Source organism: Chlorella variabilis, assembly GCF_000147415.1.
Source record: "Chlorella variabilis unplaced genomic scaffold CHLNCscaffold_11, whole genome shotgun sequence".
Classification (NCBI taxonomy): Eukaryota; Viridiplantae; Chlorophyta; class Trebouxiophyceae; order Chlorellales; family Chlorellaceae; genus Chlorella; species Chlorella variabilis.
This window is the reverse complement of record NW_005435077.1, coordinates 1,448,000-1,453,777: the sequence shown is the minus strand read 5'-3', so window position 1 is coordinate 1,453,777 and position 5,778 is coordinate 1,448,000.

The window sequence follows — 5,778 nt, the reverse complement described above, 5'->3', positions numbered from 1 at the left end:
CGAGGCGCGGGCGGTAGTGGAGTCCTGCGGCTGGGTGGGATATAGGGCAATGAGCGTTGAGCAGTGTGCGATGAGCAATGAGCAATGAGCAGTGAGCAGCCCCTCCCTAAACAAAGTGAAGCGCAGGACGGGGTCCGGTGGATGGGAGGCAAGGAAACGCGGGGGGTTGCCACGTGCGCTGCCGCCGCCGCCGCAGGCAGCACCCCTGCGGCGGCGGCAGCGGCAGCAAGCCGTGGACCCAAACGCCGTGCCGCCGCCGCCGCAGGCAGCACCCCTGCGACGGCGGCGGCAGCAAGCCGTGGACCGAAACGCCGTGCCGCCGAGTCCCGTGGCTGTGGCCGTGGGCTTCTGGCAGGAAACTACGGCCGCAACTCGGCAGCACGGGGGCGTCGCAGCGTGCCCCCGCCGCCGCCGCGCTGCCCCCCCGGGCACGGCGGCGGCGGCAGCAAGCTTGGGCCCAAACGCCGTGCCGCCGAGTCCCGTGGCTGCGACCGTAGACCGTGGGCCGGAAACTGCGGCCGCAGCTCGGCGGCACGTGGTTCTGTTCAAATCGCCAAGCGTGCAGCAGCGCCGAACCACGCTTCCCGGCCTCGGCGCATGCCTTCAGGGGCCCCCTATCGCTGGGCACACCCCTCCAACACCGAACATGCGCCCGGGGGGGAGGGCGGCCCGGGCTGCCCAGGCCAAAGTGGGCCGCCCTCGAGCAAGAGGCGGCCGGTCTGTGTGCTGAATGAATGAATGAATGAACTCTATGGTAGGCTCAACCTCCCTGTGCTGGCCCCCGCCGGGGCAACGGCCACCTCCTGTGCGGCTATCGAAAGCAGCGCGATAGTGGTGGCGGCGGGGGCGGCAGGTGGCGGAGCGCGGCGGCAGGCGCCGACAGGCGGCGCATGGGCCTGCTTCCCTGCCGACTGTTGCTGGTGCCTCCTGCTGCCGCAGCCAAGGTGGTAGATGCCAAATTCCTGTGCACTGCCTACCTCGCAGCCAACAATGTGAGTAGCCAATGAGGGCGGCCTGCTGCTGCGCATGCTCCGGGCGGTGTCCCCACAAGTCAACTTGTGCGTGCCTGCCGGGACATCCGGGCACACCCAGCCACCGGCGTCAGGGCCCTGACATCTGCTGCCCGCGGCAACCGGCTAAAATCTGCAGGAAACCATGGAGGTATGCGCCGAGGAGGTGCTGGCATTGAGTGGCGCCGCCAACACCTGCCCCGATGGCTGCATGGAGTTCCTGGGGGTGCGCCGACGCCGCCTCCGCTGCTGCTGCCAGCGTGGCCACCCCTGCACCGGCAGGCCGCAGCCAGCCGCGCATGCTCTGCCTCTGTCAATACAGCTTGGCCTGGCGCGGATCCAAGCCGGTTCCAGCCGCAGCCCGCAACCTCCCAGCCGTCGACCTGGTGCGCATTTAGGGTTTCACCCCTCCGTCTTCTGCAGGGCATGCCATCGGACTGCCAGGCCGCGGTGGCTGCCATCCTGCCGCCCTCGGTGGGCACGCTCAATGTGTCTGCAGACCTGGTATGGGTGGACCAATACTGCGGTACCAACTTCACGCTGGGCGAGGCTGTCGTGGCGGCGGCGGATGCGGCGGCAGGGCAGCAGGCACCCCCAGCCGAGGGCGACAGCGGCGGTGAGCTGGGTGGTGCGGTGGCAGCCCTGCCGCGGCACCAGGAGCTGGTGCCGCGCTGGATGTGCTGGCACCTGTTGTCTGCACAGCTGTGGGTGGTTAAAGGCTGCTGCTGAGGTGGCACGCTGGTGCGGCTGTGTTCTTGCGCTGGATGCAGAGGCAGCGCTTGGGGGCGATGGCTTGTTCGGCGGCGGCACCTTACCTGTTGCCTCTGCGGCAGAGCGCCCGGCCCGACCCGGCGCAGCGGCCTGGGTGAGGCGCCGCCTAGTGCCTCCATTCAGGCCACACATGCTGCCGCTCTGTTCAGCTGAGCCCGCGCTGATTGCCCTGTTGCAGCCATGCCCTTGCAGCTGACCTCTCTCTCAGCCTGATCGCTCTCAGCCTGCGGCGTTGCCCTCCTTGCAGGCCCGTCTGGGAGCAGCAGCAGCAGCACTGGCGGCCGCGGGACTCCTGGTGTGACAATGGGCGTCGGCAGTCCCGCCCCAAGAACATACCGCATGCACTGATGCTTGGGGCAGCAGTCACTGTAATTAATGATGCAAATCTCCCATCATGTGGGGGCCAGTCAACTGGGAGGCTGAAGGCCCATCGCCCGAAATGCCTGCGCCTGTGCCCCCACGTGGGCGATAGATACCCTTGTGCCATCGTTAATCTCCTTCTGGGAAGGGCGCCAGCGCGGGTATCGACGCCAAACACTTACTGTGGGCACAGAAGGAACCCGTGGGGAACCCCCCCCAAGTTGGGAGGCGGGGAACTGCCGGGGCAGCTGGGCGGCCTTGCACCTCACGCCCAGCACGGAGGTGGCACCAAAGCCTCAAAACCAGCCCCAATCGCCTCTATTCCTGCCGATTCCACCCTCTAGATCTCTCAGCACCTTGAAGAATGAGGCACGCTGCAACCCTGCTCCTGCTGCTGGCTGCGGCCATCACATGCCGAGCGCAGATTGAAGGCATGCCGGACCTGTCAAACCTGGGGATTCCTGACGGGATTGGGGATGTTATCAGTGACATCTTCGGCCACCGTGAGTGCTACAGCCCGCTGCTGCAAGCAACGGAGGTGCCATGTCGGGGCAGAGAGGGCCCTCTGCACCGTCCCGAGAGGCGAGGGAGTGCCATTGACGGGCATATTTAGCAAGTGCCGCGGCGTCGAGATTGCGGTTCAGAACCGCATTTTCGCGAACGCGCTGCGGCCGGTACCCTCCAAACGCGAGGGTTCAAGCTCCCTCCACTTCCTGAGGCCTCACAGATGTCCCACCTGGGGCGGCCGCACCGCGCAGCGAAGCCCGCCCCTTCCTCCCACCCATGCCGCCGCCGTTGACCGCCGCTGCCCCTGTTTCATCGCCATGTGGTGCACCGTCCACCCCTTGTTTCATCACCCTCCCGCTTCCCTGTGCTGTCCTGCAGCCAACCAGGCCAGCAACATCGAGAAGTGCGGGCAGTTCTTGGACAACACTGAGGCAAGCTGCTGCCGCCGACAGCAGAGCAGTTCTGCGTTTTGGGGCACTGCCAGCATGCTGGCACAGGCGCAGCTAGCTCCATGCACTATCTGTGCAGCTTGCCTGGAGCGCCGTCAGGAGCCAGCCCAAGCGCAGGCACGTGGGTGCTTACTGGAAGCCTCAGCCGGCCCACCTGCGGTGACCCCGCCTGCTGCACCATGCCGCCCTCTGCTGCCGCAGGCTCAAACCTCCTGCACAGACGAGGAGCAGTTGAACTCCGGGACCTGCCCCGATTCGTGCAAGACGTACTGGCAGGTATGGCGCCCGCTACGCTTCTGGTGCTCTCTCTCGGGGGCTCCACCTCGCGCCCGCCCTCTGCCGCCGCCGTCGTGAGCGTCGTGCTGCCCTCCTCGTACTCCCGGCATGCAGGGCCTGCCCGCCGAGTGCGTGGCCCTCATCAAGCCTGTCTTCGACAACCTCTCCCCAGGCGCATTGTGGGTGGCAGCGCTCGCCGCCTGCCCAGCTCACATGCCCCTTGGCAGCTCGGCCACGGGGACCCTCTGCACGCACGCACCGCGCTTCGTGCTGCCAGCCCCACCCTCAAACTCAGCCCCGGCTGCGCCGCCCTGTCGCGCCCCCGGACACCCACCACGCAGCCTGCCGTCCCTGGTGCAGGGACGCGGTGACGGGCGCGTGCGGCGAGCCCGGCTCCAACCCCATCCCCGTCTCCACCCCTCCTGAGGATCCCATTGTGGATCCCGTTGTGGATGATCCCATGGTGGACCCCATTCCCATCCTCAACTACACTGGGGTGAGGCAGTGCAGTCCTGGCTGTACATTCCTGGCGTACATTCCTTGCAGCCACACGGCTGAGTGAGACCCACGCGCCGCCCAGCGCATGCACCCCCCGCCTGCCGCCCCTCAGTGCCGGCAGGTCCCGCCTTCTGTGCTCCGACGCCTGCTTCCATTCACGTGCTGCCCACCCACCCCTGCCCCGCTGCCCAAATGGCTAACCCTACACCTGCCTTGCTGCATGCCTTTTTCTGACCTTGGCTTTCCTCCACCCTTGCTGCAGTGGTCCTCTAACTTTACCTGCGAAACCGACGGCTTTGCCTGGGTCACCCTGGACCCCACCCTCGCCTCCAGCTCCGCCGGCGCCGCCGCCGGTGAGCTCCAGCCAGGGCAGGGCGGCCGGCCGGCAGCGGCGGCGCCGTGGCCGGCGGCCCGCTGTGGGGTGGCGGCTGCAGCCCGCGCAGCAGCGTACCTCGCAGCCAGCTGCCGCCAGCTGGTGTGCCTGCAGCCTGCCTGCCTGCCCACACGCCGTGCCGGGCCGCCCGCCCTGCCCGCCCGCAGACGCCGCCGCCGCCATCAACTCCACCTGCCAGGACCTCAACACCACCGGCTGCTGCACCGAGGTGGCCGGCAACTACACCTGGGTGCAGTACGGCCTGGGGGTGAGTCGTACCGCATGTTTGCACCGCCGGCTGGTACTTCTCGTGCGCCCTTCTGGCAGGCCCTTGCCTGGGCGCTGCTGCACATTGCCGCCGTCCCTGCCTCCCCCTCCGCTCCCCTCTCCCCTCCCCGGCCCTCCCACCACCACCCTCGTATCCCCCCGCGCCCTCACCTCCCACCTCCCGGCCCCGCCGCCCACGCAGGCGCCCATGTACGTTCGGGGCATCAAGGTGACCGCCCCTGCCGGCAACTGCTGCTCCGACGGCGACTGCACACTGGGTACTGAGCCCTGCAACGAGCAGCTGCTCAACGCCTGGGTGTATGTGGCCAACACCAGGCAAGCCCTCGGTGTTAAAGCTGGCATGGCTGGGCACCCCATTGGGCATGTGGGCATGCTGTTTTTCGGCCGCTTGGCTGCCCAGGATGCACACAGGGCGTGCGTCCCTTCCCGGCAGGCTAGCTGAGGGTCGGGCCCGCAGCTCGCCAGCGCACTGCTGCCACCTCGCCTGCCGCGCAGCGGCCTGGGCGACTCGGCCCGCGCTGCTGCCGCCCAAAGCTGACAGCAGGCAATGCCCCCCCGCCCATCCCCACTCCGCCCTGCCCTGGCCTGCCCTGCAGCATTTCCGATGTGATTGCCGACGTGACTGCCCAGTACAAGGCAACCATGGGAGCCATCCCTGGCTTCACAGGTGAGCAGCCGCTGAGGCTTGCCACCATGTGCACCACGTGGTAGCGAGGTTGCGGCGGGGCTGCTGGTTTGAGCGCTGGCAGGCGAGGGCAGGCCGGGGTGTGCTCGCGTGGGGCGGGCTGGGGAGCCGGCCGCCTGTGTCCGGCCCCTGCTCCCCCGCTGCTGCTGCGGCTGCGGCGCCAGGCTGACTCGACCCCGCCCACCCCTGGCTGACGCCCTGGCTGCACCCCCTGCCTGCCTGCAGATGCCGCCCTTGCTGAGGCGGTGAATGGCCTTGCCTATTCTGCTTACATGGGCAACGCCTCTGCAGGCTTCTGTAACATGGTGCGTGTGGGGCGGCCTGAAAGGCCGAGCCCCTTTCGATTGATGTGCAGCAGGCAGGGCACCGCTGTGCCATGCACGCTGTGCTGCCCGAATGCCGCGAGGGCACGCTGCCAGCCAGCACGTTGCCGCATGCTTTCGGCGGCACCCGTGCGTCGCGCGTTGGCTCTCCCTCGTGAACATCTGCCCCATTTGCGCTACGCCGCAGGTCAACACTTACGACATGTTTGGCGACGGCGTGGACGGCAGCATGCTCAAC